Source organism: Drosophila ananassae, chromosome 3R, assembly GCF_017639315.1.
Source record: "Drosophila ananassae strain 14024-0371.13 chromosome 3R, ASM1763931v2, whole genome shotgun sequence".
Lineage (NCBI taxonomy): Eukaryota > Metazoa > Arthropoda > Insecta > Diptera > Drosophilidae > Drosophila > Drosophila ananassae.
This window is the reverse complement of record NC_057930.1, coordinates 24,515,243-24,532,213: the sequence shown is the minus strand read 5'-3', so window position 1 is coordinate 24,532,213 and position 16,971 is coordinate 24,515,243. Positions and strand designations below refer to the sequence as shown.

Sequence of the window (16,971 nt, the reverse complement as noted above, 5' to 3'; positions counted from 1 at the left end):
CCACATCATTCTCATTCTCGTTGCACTTTTTCGTGCAGTTTTCGGTGAGCGATTTAGTCTGATTCTTGGGATTTTGTGCCAACTCATGTGGCAATCGCGACTTTGGGCCCAAGGCGCCGTCGGCAAAAGGTCCTCCGCGATGAGAAGGAGGAGTAAGTCCTTACTTGCTTTGTTCCTCGGCCTTCTTGGCCGTTTTTTTCGAGCGGAACTTCAATTACACATTTGCTCACACGAGTGAAAAGTGAAAAGTCACTGGCCTGTCATGAGCCAAAAAAAATCCAAATCTCATCTACCGACGGTATTCCTTCGGTGCCCCCCCCTCCACTCTACTAACAATTGGGCCATTTCATTGCATATCTTGTGCCTTTTTGGCCACTTTTGAAATTTTTCTTTTTATTTCTTTTGGTTCTTTGGTGTTTCTGTTTCGGCTGCTCCTTCACATTTGATTGGAATTGTTCTTGTTTTTGTTGTTGTCCTGTTAGGAGGGTCCTTGGCTAATGGCGATGGGGTATTTTATACCCTTTTTCACAGGCAATAAAAACATTCTCCTTTTCCCTCAAAAATAATGAATAATATGAAGAAAAATACTTGCCCCGCTCCTGGCTAGCTGGCTTTTCTTGTGAAAAAAAAAAAAAAAAACAGAAAACGCATTAAGTGCGCGGCGGTTTCCATTGTTTATAACATTTTTGCCGCCCCGGCGGAGAACTTGGCGGAGGGATAATTAAGAATGCTTATTTATCTAGAACGCAGTCACGGCGCCGATTGTCCACCAGAGTGTCCACCCCTTTACCCCAACGGCTAACCGCAGGGGTGCACAAGCCCCAATGAAAGGGTCCGCAAAAAAAAAGCCAAAAAACTTTTATTTCTTATGATAAATTGTGCGGAGGATGGAGAGCCAAGGAGAGGGCAGGAAGTGGGCTGAAGGCAATGGCGCCACCCAAAGGTCACTCCGAAAGCCAAGTTAAAAAAAAAGGAGAAACCAGAGGAATCGGGTCATAATAAGCAGAAGCAAAATATTATCAAAAAATGCGGTTTAGTTGCGAGTAGAAATTTAAGGTAAAAAATTTGGAAAAAATCAAGTATCGACTTTTAAAAGGTCACCTGTACTGGGATAGCTACTCGAGAGTTCAACCAACGAATGGGTATTTCTTCGGCTTCTGCCAAAGATTTTCTCCGCTAATTAGCCAGGCCGAAAGTTGGCGAGTTGAAAATTACCCAACAACAAAAAAAAAACGCTTAGAAGCTAGGTTGGTAGAATCAATGCCGGTGGGCAGCAGCAGCAGCCGTAGCCGGCGCACACGCAAATCACTTGTTTTTATGTAATTAACCTGCTGCCCCCTTCCACCTGGTCCCTCCCTCCCCCTCTCCATTTTAGCCAGTTCCCTGGAGGTTAACGGATTGGGGGCCTTAGTCCGGGTAATTAACCAAAAACCGATCGCTTCTTACAGAAAGTCTGCCGTTTTTGGCATAATTTTTTAGCTTTTGGGGGGTTTCTCTAACAACTCTAGGTATCTTTGTATCTTTGTATCTTTCTTGGTCTTGGTCGTTCAATGACCGATAAAATTGCCTCAACCATCGCGACCAACTCGACCGATGCCGATGCCTTTTAGCGAGCCATTGATTATTAATATTTTGGTATTTCTTCCAACTCGACGGGTCTTTTTTTTTACCATTTGCTGTAATTACAGCGACGCGTTAATTGTTCGGACTCTTCTGCATTCGGTTTCCCCGCTTGTTTTTGTTTCACAGCCTCCCCGGGTTTTCAACTTCTATTTGTATTTATTTTCAACGCTTACAGAGCCAGCCACACACCAAAAAAAGTAACACACGGCGCGGTGAGGAATCTACACTTACGCGCTTGCTGTTTTTTGGCTCAGATTCCAACTGGGACCCGGGTTCATTAGCTGCTATTACTGATAATGGTTTATTGGCCAGAGTGAGCTATGCTATACTATACTGCCACTGCCTCCAATAAGTTGGCAATTACTGTACGAAAAAAATTCCCCCCCAAGATTCATTTATCAAAAGCCGAAGAGGACACTAACTATGTATCTTTCGAGGGCTCTTGAAAGCGTTTAAAAACACTATAGCTTTACGATCTTTGGGAGAGATCGCAAATAAAGATCATGGTCGTTAAAAATTAGTTAACCTAATTTATGTAAAGTCATAGAAATTTCTACCAAGACCGCCTAAATTCAGTCCACAGCAAGTAATTTTATTAAAATATTAAATATTAAGTATACGCCTTGAGTTTTCAGTGCAATTTCTTGGAATTTTTGGCGCAGCTCTCTCGCATATTTTCTAGAAATTCTCATTTCTGTTGAAAATCTTTGGGAGTATACCAGTTACTTATTTATTTTTAAAACAAAAAACTTACCTCTGGATAGGGGTTTCTTTGTAAATATTTCTTGTAATAATAGTGACGATGTTTACAGTTCCTTTGTGGGAAGTTTATTTTATATTTTTTGAGAAGACTGGTGACACAATTGTAAAATTTGAACACTTTTGAAACACTTTCGAGGGTTATTTAAGGGGGTCTTCACATACAATACTCCCTTTTATGTAATTTGTTTTGTGAGGGGATGAACTTTAGCACTTTCCTTGGCCGATTTCGAATTTAGTTTGAATTTTTTTAACTTCAATAAGCTGGAGGGGACAAACACTGCACAACTGCAACAACAATGGGAAATTTAATATAATTTTTGGTGTTGAGCATTTCTTGGATTTTCCGAGAAGCGGAAAACAAAACGAAAAAGAGACAGTATTTTCCTTTTCGCAGCGAGTTGAGTTTCGTGTTCTGGTTTTTTTTTTCTGTCTGATTGTGTTTGTGAATCTGGTTCTGATTCTGATTCTGATTCGGGTTCTGTGTGAATTTCGTTTTATTAATAAAATGCACAACTTCCGTTATTAATTTTGCAACGACAACAATTGCCCAGCTGCATGAGTGTGTGTGTGTGAGTGTCACTTGACTTGGGGGTGTGTGTGTGCGACATCGCGATGACAGACGAAAGCAACAAAAACATGAGAGTGACAGGCGATGAGCGTGTGTCGCCTAGGAGAATACTACTAAAAAAAAAAATAAAATAAAAATAAAAGATAAATAAAGAAGGGTGGGCGGTGGTGGGCGGCGGGAGAATCGGAATCGGTCTTTTGACAACCTGTCCGCTTTTCCCGCCTAGCCACCCGCCACTCTGCCCCCCTTGGACTTGGGGCTCCTGTGCACGCGACTTCGTATCAACCATCTCGCTCTCATGTTGCGGTTTTTTTTTTTTTTTCGCTGTAGCTGTAGCTCCCGTAGCTCTGTATCTGTAGCTGCATTCATTCATAAAAATCAGGTTGTAAAAAAAGAGCAAGCCAGGCAGGGCTGTGATTTTATTTATTTATGCCAATTTGCCGACGCGCTGATTTTTCAACTCATTGTTGCTGCAGTTCTCTGTGTGTTTATTGTTTTGCACTAAATTTCCAGCCAGGAATTATTTGAATGGCAATTGCACAGCCCGTAGTTAATTGTTTTGCAGTTTAATTTTAATTAGTTTTTAATCTCACAGATAGCACTGTTTATAGTTTATGTTTCTATTTAATATTTAATAGTTCTCTTTTTGAATGTCTTGCTTTTTTGTGTCCAAAACAAACACTTGTCAATAAGCCAATATACGACTAGAAACCAAAACAAGCCAAGTTAGTAAATTACTGAGTTAGCCGCACTTGAACCACGACACTTGCTGCCCGTCTGATTGCTGGAAACGTAATGAACGACGCCGTAATGGTCGCCACCGTACTAGACGACTCTGCCTGTACGAACGGTATTCTTTCTTCGCCGAACTGAACGTATGCGTAATACGAATTCCTGTTTTCGTATTTTTCGAAGCGGCAAGTAACATCCGAAGTGCCCCCAAGTGCTCGTTGTTCGAGTTCGAGTTGCCAGCAAACATGTTGCGTGCAAGTTGGATTGCCCACCCGCACGGTATGCCGGTTTTTTCGAAATTTCTAAGCCCCTTCTCCAAACACTCACACATACTGAGGCACTCTCTTGACCATTATCTAAGCCATACAATCGGATTGTGTTTACTTTTCCAACTAGGCAAGGGCACTGTGGTAAGATTGAAGTTGAAGACTGCAGAGAGCTCGGAGAAGACCGGAGAACGAAGAAAGAAGCTGCCAGTCGGCCGACCAATTGAATTGCAGAATTCCTCGCCCTCCAACTTGGCCAAAATAAGTCTGCGAAGAGAGCTGGATTCATGTCTGCGTTTAAGTTATAAGGTGCTAAGTGTGTCTGTTTTTTCTGCTAATTTATAGCAACTATTAGAGAACTAATCTTATTTAATAAATAATAAACTATTTTTGGATTTTAGGTTAAGATAGAATATTTCAAAATAATACTATTCGAATTAGTCACATTACCAGTTACCAGTAATACTTGTTACCGGTTATTGTGATTTTTTTAGTCATTAGAATACTTACCTGAGGAGCAGTTCTCACACGGATTTAAGTAAATCATTTGTTCTAATTTGAAATTTTAATAAAAAGATGAAGCACACAAGGAACTTTAAACGGAAATAACAAATATCTAAGTAAGATCTCTAATATTAAGATTTAAATATATCACAAAATCATATTTTTGAAGATATTTATGGCATTTTTCTGGCTGCCATCTATGAGATATATTATCCGCTGCTACCGCACTATAATCTCATCTTTCCCCCCAACATTTTTTTTCAGTTGCCAGCCCACTGCAGGAAGTCATTAAGCTCCCAGGGCCAGGAATAAATAAAGTTTTCCTCCCACTTTGCCTACGTGAAAGCTACTTATACGGTGGGAGGCGCCCCACGACAGATGCAACTTTATTAAACGCGACAAAAACAAAATAAATTTACGTGTAAAAACACTCCAAATAGGAAAACATCGAAATTGTAGTAGTCGCAGCACAATCCCAAAGATGCAACGATCTGAAGATGCAGTATCTGGGGATCTCTAGCCAGCGGCATGCGGTAGCTAATGTATCTAATAGATACACGACAGCATGTCAAACGCTTCCAGTGGAGCGAGTAAAGTTCGGCAAGAGGCTGGCAAGAGGGCGAAGGTATGAAATTGGTCGGGGAGGTGAAGGTATAATATTGTTTTGTGATTTAGGGGGAAAAGTTTTGGATTCATAGTACATGGGTGCAGGGAAAAATATTCTATAAAAAAGAAATAATTTTTAAAAAATTATGTTAGATGATTTCTTAAGATTTTTAAAAAGGAAATACTCTTATTAGATTTGTTTCTAGATCTCTGAGGTTCATTTATTCCTTTTCTTTCAGTGTATTTGTATCTTAATTCTTCGTTCCACTTCTCCTTCATGGCTTCCTCTCCGCGTGCGTCGCTAATTAACATTGGGATTGTAGTACACTTTTAATTTATATCTTATTGATGCCGGCGACATTTGTATTTATTTTTACCCACAGCCCCCGCCCCAGGCCCCTGGCTCCCTAGTCCCTGCCCCGAGGGGGAGGCTGGGCGGTACTATATCCCCCTGCCACCAACACCCACCCACCTCATCCTCCTACCCCACTTGAGTGTGTACGTGTGGAATGTTATTTTTATCGAGAGTGAACGAAAAGCTAAAATTTATATGGAATAGGTGTCGCGCCTTGATATTTTGGGTATAATTATTGTTAATATTTGTTGCTGCCACCACCCCCTCGGATAACCCCTCTCTCTTGCAAGATCTTGCCCCGTTTTTCTCATTTGTTGGATTTTGTTTCTGTTGTTTTTGTTATTTTTTATCTATACTCTAATTAAAATATTCGTTTGTTTTGCGCTTGATATATTTTTTTTTTTATATAGTAGATATAGTAGCCATGTTCGGGCGTACATATATTTTAATGCCACGATCTGTCTAAATGATTTTTGTACGCATTTCAATAGTCGAAGAAACAACAATTGGACCTGTGGGTGGTTCAGGTTTACTTTTATTAACAAAAAAGTATTTTCAGATGGTTTTTAATGGGTCCTCTTCCTATGACTGGATTATATGTATAATACTTGTTTCTTGGCCATTTTGCATAAGATTATAATTTGCCTTTGATTGAAAATATTAAATAAAAAACTCTATTTCCTTCTTTGATCTCTGAATTTATTGAAAATCATGTCAGTGATCAGGGATTACCTAAAGACTAGATCCCCCAGTCCCCAGTTTACTCCAATTTTTCATCGGATTTCTGGATTCTCCCTTATAATGTAGTCATCTTCAGTGCCCTAATAGAGGAATAAATCTGAAATCGAACTGAGACACCGAATGACAATTCATTTATCTTGCACCTCGTGGAGTAACTCCAAGCGGGTTTTCCATTTCCCCACTATTTCCGATGCGTTGGCGACCAGCATTCCTTGTCGGCGATGAGTTATTGGCACTCGGTTTGGGCCATGTCTATATAGTTCCTATAGCTGAGTTATCAGAGTGAAAAATAGAAACATGATTATGAAATTATCAGTACTCTTAGTGGGGGAGTAGATTCAAGTGAAATCTTTATACTTGTAGATACTTTTTTGGGGGAAAGCCATCTACTGAAATTATATTATTTTGTATATTAATCTTATAGATACTAGTTAGACCCCCCCATCTACCCACACACACACTGACAGTCGACTCTCCGTCCCTCTCTGGCAAACGTGCGCGGACAATAGAAATGATCAAGGTAAATATGACTGTACATATGTGTGTACTATACATACCTATATCTGTACCGCTCAACTCACCTTGCGGCTCACGAATTAAATTCCAAAAGAGAGAGGGAGAGAAAGATGCAGAGAGTGAGTGTAGTAGGTATTTCTTTCGGTTTTCGGTGTTTTGAAGATGATACACGAACCATGAATTTAATTATGATAAAGAGAAAAAAAAAGATACAATTTTATAGTCAACAAAGCACGCAAATAAAGATGGGTGAGTGTATTGGTGTGTGTATGTGTATGTGTAGTGTAGTGTAGTGTGTGTGGGTACTCTGGCCTAGGTGCTTATTATGTAAACTAAGTTGGAAAGCGACTGGAAGAGATCCAAGTGTATCTGTATCTGTGTATTTGTATCTGAGTGGGTATATTTTGATGTGTGTAGTTATATGCATGGATTGTAAGTATGTCAGCCATCGTAGTCGACGAATTAAGTGCCGTTGGCTCTATTACTCGCCTCTCCACCTCCTCTCCACACATACCAGCCACATACACATACACATATGATATACACTGTATATTATCCAAAATGGTGTCGATCACATTGCACAAGGCGGCCTGGTGGGCATCGTCTTGGGGTACAGTTGCCTCCGAGGGCTTTAAAAAGCGACTTGAAATCGTATTACGCAGTCTCCTATTGCCAGATGGAATTTATATTACAGCTGCCGGTTTTATTTGGCCAAAATGACATGTAAATGAAGAAGATCCAATGTCAATTAACGTTTTTGGTAAGGGCTTCTTCATCGAGACCCTTGCTAAGAGGCTAGATCTATTCTTTCGAGTCTGAAAATTAACTTTAAATTGCTTAAGCATTTTCTTCATCAAAGCACCAATTATTTTTAGTGCAAAAATAGAAACCCTGCATCAGAAAAAGAAACCAAAAGACCGCTAGCAAAGATATTAAAGTGGAAATTGGTTTTGGACTAATGCCGGGGCTACCGTAACACATTAAAATTATCTAGTAATTCCTCGGCAGGTTCAATTAGTGACCAACCTGGCTGGGAGTCGTGTGTGTTGGACTCCAACGGTTGTACTTCAACCATCAGCCACTAAAGTTTAATGAACCGGGGGTCCCAACAACAACAACAACAGTCCGGCGGTGGTCAGGTCTGTTAATTAGCCAGAAACGCAGGCAAAACGGAGACTCCAACCAAAAAATGCTAATAATAATGATGTTGGGAGTCAATCAATCATTTTGCATTTGGCCAATACACAGTTTTCACAGTGCAGAAAGACTTACATACATCTAACCATCCATCCCATCCATCCTATCCATCCCATCCATCTATCCATTTATGCCCAAGTCCACTGAGGATGCTGCATAGCCATGGGAGAGCTGGATGGACTAATTTTATAGAAAATTTTCAAAGCAATTCGGCCACCCATTGCTGACGATGCAGCTACTATGAGTATGAGATTCCCCAAAAAATTTAATAAATTATTAATTTAAAATTATTATAAGAAATTTTATACCATTTTAGAGAGCTAAGATAAAAGCTCATTTTATCATTAAGACCTTTATAAATAATCTAATAATGTCCTATATTCTATTACTCAATATTTCTCAGAGTGTATATCAGCATTGTGAGAACAATAACTTGGTGCCGCATTAAAATATCTGCAATCATTAAAATTGCGCACGCTGACATTGTTTTGGAAATTGTTTCGGCATTGTTTAGAATCCTGCCCAGCCATTGCCACCCCATTGCCTGCCACCCTTGTGTCCTTTGGAAAGCTGTACTGCATTTTGGCCGATGACATCGCTTTCCTTTGTGATGATCCAACGGATCCAACGAATTATGCCCGATGAGTACTCGGCCCGAGGCATCGAATTTGGAACAATAAGCTCGAAAATGCGTCAAGCTTTCAGTCCTCGGACCCGTCCTCCGACACAGGGCCTACTCTTTTAGCCTGGCTAACATCCATTCATTCGATGATTCACAGCCGCACAATAAATAAGCCAAGGCAAGCTCTATGGCACACATATTAGATGCTAATCGTTGTCTAAGGACTTTCCAGGACATATTTTTTGGTTTTTGTTAAAGGGAGTGTTTTGGAGGCTTATAGTTTTGACTAAAGTTTCTGAATTTAGTTTGTAAATAACACTTTTATGTTTTATTTTATGTTGTTGGCCGATGGAAAATGGTGAAAATGATAACTGTTTAGCCACTTTTTAGCCAATATCTCAGGCATTTTGCATCTGATTCGAAAGAGGCGCACAATTTATGAATCAGGGCTTCAATCTTCTCCAATCTGGATCAAAATATGGGAAACAAAAATTTTACCGATTTTTGGCCAAAATCATGATGTTACCCCTTTGAAAAATTTCGAAAAATGGGTAAACTTTTAGTTGGCTGGATTTTGATGTAGAATCATACTACTCGGAAATCCATGATCGGAAAGGTATAACATTCATCGATCAGGTAAATATTAGCCAAGTTATGGTCATTTTTCTGAAATAAATAGAGCCCGAAAGCATTAATGACCAACCAAAGAACAGGGTGGGCAAAATAGGATCTTTTGAGACACTTTTTAGCCAATAGTTTAATTATTTTTAATCGTATTTGGAAATGGAATACCAATAATGAATAAGGGCTTCAATTGCCGTTGATCTGAATTAAAATATCACTTATGATGGGGAACATGGCTCATCAAGGCTTTCCGGCTCTATTTATTTCAGGAAAATAGGCACAACTTCGCTTTTAATTATCCGATCGGTGAATTTTATACCTTCCAGATCTTAGATTTTCGAGTATCACCAATTTCCATTAAAACCTGGCAAACTAAAATCTGACCCGATTTTTGTAAATTTCCAAAGGGGTCATGATTTTGGCAAAAAATCGATCAAAAATTTTATTTATCGATTTACGAGATATTTTAATACAGATTGAAGGCAGTTAGAACGCTGAATCGTAAATGGTATTCCTTTCCAGAATACGACACGAAATGGCGTAAATATTTGCTAAAATGTGTCTCAAAAGTTGCTATTTTAGCCACTATGATCTTAACTTGGTCAACAAGGCTCTGGACGTCAATTTATTGAATGGAAATTGCCATAATTTTGCTAAAAATTGTCTAATCAACGAATGTTATGCCTTCCCGTTCTTAGACCTTCGAGTAGAATAATCCTACATCAAAAACTGGCCATCTAAAATTTGAGCCCATTTTCGAAAATTTTTAAAGGGGTAACATCATGATTTTAGCCAAAAATCGACTCAAAATTTTATTTATCGATTTTCGTGGTATTTTAATGCAGATCGACGGCAATTGGAACCCTGATTTGCAAATGGTATTCCTTTTCCAAATGCTACGAAGAATAACTAAAATATTGGCTAAAATGTTTCTCAAAAGATGCCATTTTGGCCACCCTGTTCTTAAGTTGGTCATGAATACATTCCGGCTCTATTTATCCCAGAAAAATGACCATAACTTGGCTAATATTTACCCGATCGATGAATGTTATACCTTTCCGATCATGGATTTTCGAGTACTATGATTCTACATCAAAATCCGCCCAACTAAAATTTGGCCCATTTTTCGAAATTTTTCAAAGGGGTAACATCACGATTTTTGCCAAAAATCGATAAAATTATTGTTTCCCATATTTTGATCCAGATCGGAGGAGATAAAAGCCCTGATTCATAAATGGTATCCCTTTTTCAAATCAGATGCAAAACGCCTGAGATATTGGCTAAAAAGTGGCTGAAAAGTTACCATTTTGACCAATTCGTATCTTTTCGTGTTCCTAATGGCCTTATTTTACTATATTTTACACAATTTTACTAGCCAAGATAGTTCTAAATAATAGATGATGAACTCTTCAGACTGTCTTCATAAACCCTTTATTGAGAAAATATTCAGATAATGTATGGTCCTATCCAGAACTATAGAAATTGTCATCATTTGACCATATTTTGTTTAATATTGTCTGTACTTTTGTAAAAAAGTGTGAATAATTTCCTACAATTAAGACAACATTGCACCTCTTGATGGCTAATTTCTCTATGACAGTAATAAGAGCCATTGAAAGTAAATCCTGGCTAATTTAAAAGCCCCAAAGAGCCACATCGATCTGCGGGACATCCCACAAGTGTCAGCTGCAGTTGGCCAATAAGTATGCGTGTTCCTCGTAGCTGGTCATGATGGGTGGATGATGAACAGAGAATACATATTTGTGTGTGTGTCCGAGCTGTTGTGGGCTGCTGGCTGCTGCACCGAATCGATGGTAGTGTGTGAGTGTTTGAGGGCGCTGGAGGATGACCCAGAAACCCAATTGGAAAGCCAAAGCTAAAGTCAATAAAGAATGCTTCGGCGAAGGGCCGGAGCACGGAGTTGGAGATACTCAGCTCCAGTTCTGGCCGTCCTGGCCCATGCCCGAGTGCATTCGACCCCGACTGTCCACCACAGCAGCGGCCCCATTTAACCCGCCTGCGTGCGCCATCAATGGTCAAAAGTCAACCCACAGCTCGGCTCTGATTTGAATAGCAACTGACCGAGGGTGGGCGATGGGCGCAGGGCGACGAGGCCGATGCCGAGGGCTGGGTGGTGGGCCAGGGGCGGTGTATTGGGCAGGGTCAGGGGGCGAGGTGGGTTTGGTAACCAACAGCTGGACTGCGGCGTGGCACGTGCTGGCGCCAATCTTGCGCAGAGCCAACACTGCGCACTGGAAGGTGCCGCGTGTGGAACTCGTGTGAGCGGAAAGCTTTGGGATAGGTCGTGCTCAGAGCTTGCGACCTCTCTGAATAGGCCTTTACAGTGAGAAAAATAAGGATAAAATAAATTTTTGTATATTAACTTATTAGACACTAAGCTACTAGATCTCTAAAAGAAAAAAATTCCAGCTGTTGGAGTCCCTAAGTCAAAATGAAGTCCTTTATTCTCGCTGTGTCCTGGGCCCCGGCGTAACCCATGGCAATGGTAAGCTTTACGGCCGTAAAGGCTGGTTCGGAACCCGGCTAGAACTGGAAACTGGAAGCCCGACTCGGAGGCGGACACCTCGAGTGCAGCAGCACCAACGACTGGCAGGCTGGCAGCCAGTCACCCAAATTAGTTGCCAGAGTTTCGCCTTTGCGTGTGAGTCTCTCTTCTTGTCCCTCCGTGCGATTGCCGAGTGTGTGAGTGTGTGTGTGTGAGTGCCACAGTGTCTGTGTTTTTGTGAAAGCCAGGATTTCATTGCCCAGCTCCGCCCGCAAAAAGTCAAGTGAAGAGGTGGCGGCGAGCCGAGCGATCCTGATCCGCTGCTGATCCTGATCCACCCGGATCCTGACCCGGTCAGTGAGTGTGCGAGTGCGAAGGGCTCATTGAGGAGGAGGTACGGAAGTCCTATACTGATATGGTGATAAGTGAAGGCAAAACAAAGCCCCGGGGGAAATCATGGCCGAGTGGCTCGGCTCCGGGGTCGGCTCCTTTTATCCTGACATCCTTCTTCTTGTCCTTGCCAAGTCAGAGTCAGAGTCCAAGCAAATGGGCAGAGTGCCTCCGTTAAAGCAGTATGATTTTTTTTTCTCTCGGCAGGTTTTTAAAGCCTAGCCAACGCGTGCCGCCGTTTAATTATGTAAAAGCCACAGCACTAGCACATATACAGGGACACGCATACAAGCATAAAACACAAACACACATACACAGACAGAGACAGAAAGAGACAGAGAGAAAGCAAGGATTTTTATCTTACTGGATTTTATTCAAACACCCCTGATTCGTGGTCAAATAAAGTTGGACGCAAATCGAAAATTCATTCTTAATACAAATTGATTTTTTTTTCTCCTTCGCCCCTCCTCCTTTTTCTGGCCTGCCCTCCGTTTTTCTTGTTTTGTTTTGGGGCATCCGGCGGCACACGGTGCGTATGATCGATTTTCTCAGCGGTGCGGCCCACGGTGCGTATGATCGATCGGTAGGAGGAGAAGCGAGTGAAAAGTGCGGCAATTAAAATTAAATTGTTGTCCCCTCAATCCGTGGGGTTACCAGCTGCCCTCTGAACCCCTTTCCCTTAGCCCTTCCATGTTTTTTTGTTGCCTTTGTTTGTGTGGCACGCGAGACAAACACACGCACACACACACACACACACACACACGTAAGGTGGGGAAAAGGAAAAGCAGAGAGGCAGGCCGCGTGTGTGCCACATAGAGTTGGTAACTGCCATTACAGCAGCTGCCCGGAGTCACTCCGAAAGACAGAGACAGGACCTGCCACACACACACAATCACACTCATGCCAGTATGCAAAGCGTATCCTTTGCATGCACGTGCTTGTCGAGCCAAGCACTGCCACAGTAATTTGGCAAAAATGGCAAAAAAAAAAAAACGAAAGAACGAACCTGGAAAAACAACAGCACGAGAAATTACAGAAAACACAATTGAAGAAAGCACAAAAAAAAAAAACATAACAAAATGGTGGAGAGCAGAGCAAGATAGGCAGAGGCACAGAGCGATGAAATATTAGGTAAAGAAAGATACAAGCGGGTCGAGAGTAAGGAAAGCAAAGAGGGAACCAAAGAGAAAGAGCAGGTCAGAGAAAAAAAATCAATGATGCTGCCAAGTGGCTTTGGAATTCGTCGTGTGCCAGCAGCAATAATGCAAAAAAAAAAATAAAAAACAGAAGAAGGAAAAAACCCGTTAACTGCCCGTGCGCCATATTCCCTCGCTGCACGCGTATGTGTGTGTGAGCGAGTGTGAGTGTGTTTGTGCTGCAATTAAAATTAAAAAGTAAATAAACATTGATTACGAAGACCAAACAAGAGCCAGTTTAAATAGCACTAGTTGTGCAGCCAGAGCTGATGAGATCTTGGTAGCTGATAGCTTGGTAACTGGTCTACTACTACCTTTCTACCAAGAGAGTAATAAAAATAAAAAACATGTTAGGTTGTACAAATAAAAAGCAATTAAAAAGATTGATTTTTTATTATATTTAAAGTCAAGGTTTAAGACTTTGATTAGAAAGTGATTGGAATGTTTATTATTCCACTCTTCTTAAGTACTTTTTGTTCAGAAACATTCATATTTTCATCCTTTATGAATAGTCTGTTATATAACATCTGTAATCTCAATATTATCCTTGCCAAATGGGTCAAGTTTCTGGCTTTCCCTTGACTTCTTCGATGCTTACGCAGCTTTAGTGCCAAATAATGAGCAAACCGATATGGATTCGGAATAGAAATGAAAAGTTTTTGGCCAAAAGCCAGGGATTACCAAAAAAAACACACACTAACTCACAAACACAAAATGATGGTAAATCAGGGCAAAGTAAACAGCAACAGCAGAGGCAGCGGCAGCGGCAGTGGCAGCAGCAGTGGCTGCAACATACAATATGAATTGGTGCCTCTGCAGGTGTCGCTTCTGCTCACCTGACCACCAACTCACCTGCAGGGCAGCAGTGCACTTCTCGGTGCATGCACTCGACTGGGCACCCCGCCCGGGGTCTCAACTACGGGGCTACGATTGCGGCTCCGGCAGTGACTACGGCACTTTGTTTACCGCACAAATTGCATGCAAGCTGCAGCTGCGGCTCCTGTGGTGTGGGCTTTTACACTGTCCAAAAAATACACACATTTCTGAGCAGATAATCCTTCAAAATTGAGCCATAGAAAGCTTTGAAAAAAATCATAGCATACTTATGTGGTTAAAATCCTTTCAATAAGTTAAAGGATAATTTTTATGTTTTTTTTCAAGTGTAGACATCCTTACTGTTCAGACTCCTCCATGCGCAACTTTATTAACCCCGTTTTGAAGAGGTGGCGAAGCCCATGCATTTATGCCCATTGTTTCAACAAAACTACGCCACTGCCGCTGCTGCTGCCACTCCTGCTGATGGTGCTGCTGGAGCCACGCCCACTGCTCCTATTTATTCAGCTCCTTGCCAGAAGGGGCAAGTATTCTTTTCCGTATCTGTAACACATTCTGGCTGCCATCTCCCGTCGTCGATGTCGTGACCGTGCGCTGGCTGCCTCGAGAGGTTGCTCCACTCCACCCCGGCTAGTGCAAAGCAATTACCACGCCCCCTGCCTCCCATTTGGGCGTGGGGTGTCATGGGTGTGTGTTGTTTGTTTTGTTGTTCGCGAGACGACGACATCGTCGGTTTGGCTGGTGAAAAGTTTATAATTTTATTAGGCCCTACAGAAATTGGGTTAGTGTCGCTTTTAGTTGCATTTCCCGACGAAGACGAGTGACAACTTGGCAGCAGCAGCAGCGGTGCTCAGATAGTTGCCACGCTTTGTAGTGTTTACATGATGCTCCAAGCCATAGACCCACCTCTCTACCTCCCGTGCTTTTTTGAGAGGCTGTTGGCCGTCATCTTAGCGGTGGATATTCACCGGCATAATGCTAAAAGCCAAGCGCCGTCTGCTTCAGCTTCTTTGAGCCAAAGTTGGACATTTTGCGGAATATGAAAGATTCTTGATCAGCTGGTTGACTGCTCGAGGGGGCGTGTCATAACATTTTTCAAAGGGAAACGGAAACCACATAGAATTCTGCAATTGCAAGTGGCAATTAGGATTGCATTCAGGCCTCCTGTCCCCTCCCTTAGACGAACAGCTTGGCCAACTTTATGGCCATGGAATTCTAAATAAAGCAATCAATAGTCAAGGTGAAAGAAATGTTTAATGGCGAAAGTTTGTCGAAGAATATTTGATGAGCCAGAGACGTCATTCCACCTGGCCCGGAGAGTAATCAAAAAGTTCCGATATAAATAGAAGGCCAAGGGAAAAGTTTCCCAGATAGGGCTGCGGTAAAAAGTACTAGAAAATATTAAAATCACAAACATCTTTTCGTATTTGCTTGGTCTCTGAACTTTATAACCCTTTCCCTTCAGAGCAAAAGTGTCAAAAATAAAAATCCCCGAAATCATATGCAATTTGTGCGATGATCTCGTCGAAGTTGCCGTGAAAGTTTCGCGACGAACTCGATCTCCAATGTGAGTGCAAAATAGAATTACGTCAGTCCGCCGAAGAGAAAAGAATATTTTTTTGGCTTACAAGAAGCAAGAAACGAGCCAAAAGCAACCACCAACCATCGGACCATCAGGTAAGAACATCACTCTGATTAGCCCATTCAATTCGGACTTGTTTTTATGTGGCTTATTTAAGAGTCGTGGCCAAAATAGATTTCTATGTAAATATGATGTCGTTTGTATTGTCTAGTAGTTGCTTTTCGGCTTTTTGCCAGGGTCTCAGCAATAAATTTCAAGAAAGTACGAATTTTAAAGCAAAACTTGCCTATAAATTGGTACACGTTTATGCTGAGAGACAGTTTGTAACATAAAAGTAAATACTATACAATAAAAAATTAAAGAAATATATAAAAAAAAATCTATATCTTTTATTTAGTCTATAGTCTATAGTTTCTATTTCCCTAGCCTCCTTATACTCATCAAACGCACTGTACTTTGAGTCCAATATGTATCTCAGACTCTGGCAACTCGAAATTTATGCATATGGAATCGTATTTTCGCCTCGATTGGCCCGCTCCGGCTTTGTGGCTCCGGCTAATGAAGATGGGACAATAATAATTTTTAATAGGTTTTACTATTTTGGCTAAGATCAGCTTACGCGCACAGAGAACGCCAGAGACAACGCCAGAGGTGGTGCGGTGGCGGGGTGCTCAAGCTCAAGGCGGATGGACTGGCAATATTCAAATTGAATCGCTTTTATCTCTGTTTTGTCACTAAATTGGCAACTGAAGTCGAACACTAAATACGAAATCCGAACTGAATGGTATCGGAATGGGCACTGGCTATATGCGCAAGTAACAGCCAATGAGATCATGATCCATATATAGTTACCACTCGGACTTCTCACTCTCCGGACGAATTAAGGCAGCTTGATTAGCATTTATCGTTCTCACTGTAATTGTTTTTATTTTTTCTTTTATCCTAATCTGATTTAGATTTGATTTGCGGTTGATTTTTGATATTAATAAATATTCTACACATTCCAGAAAACTATTGGAAATTTCCCAAACTGATTATTGCTTTTGATTATCTTTGATTAGCGAATATATAACTTTTATAATAATATTGGTTTAAGAAAAGACTTACTGAAGAAATCGACTAATGACGATGGCTAAGAGGCTGCTGAGATAACTGGTTCGGCAATTGGCTTGGGGCGGGGCCAGGTGGTGGGCCACATTCGACGGGGCTTAAACACTTCCGTAAATACGCAAAAAACCAGTACCCACCACCAGAACAATCATCATCATCATCGGGGGCATTATTTAACTGAAATCGCCGAGGTGCGAACGCCTTCGCCTAAACCAGTTTTCGGCCACGAGCATCGTT

The 16,971-nt window shown here is 41.3% G+C and overlaps 1 protein-coding gene and 1 long non-coding RNA gene across 9 annotated transcripts in view; one reads left to right on the top strand and one right to left on the bottom strand.

The window, feature by feature from the left end:
• The window catches only part of LOC6497586 (protein abrupt), a 44,209-nt gene extending 40,335 nt beyond the window's left edge, over positions 1-3,874 (bottom strand). Inside the window, exons 1-2 of one of the 8 annotated variants that reach the window (XM_032451890.2) lie at positions 3,692-3,874; positions 2,378-2,670 (exon numbers count right to left, since the gene is read on the bottom strand). The gene's annotated coding sequence lies outside the window, so the exon portion shown is untranslated. Of the gene's footprint in view, positions 1-2,377; positions 2,671-3,546 lie in introns of all 8 variants that reach the window. The other 7 variants (XM_032451886.2, XM_032451888.2, XM_032451887.2 and 4 more) reach the window with 7 other exon arrangements.
• A 7,889-nt stretch (positions 3,875-11,763) lies between these two features.
• Positions 11,764-16,609, top strand: LOC116654888. The gene is made up of 3 exons (XR_004310036.2): positions 11,764-12,016; positions 15,508-15,719; positions 16,051-16,609. It is a non-coding gene; the product is annotated as an uncharacterized LOC116654888 (long non-coding RNA).
• The last annotated feature ends 362 nt before the right edge of the window (positions 16,610-16,971 follow it).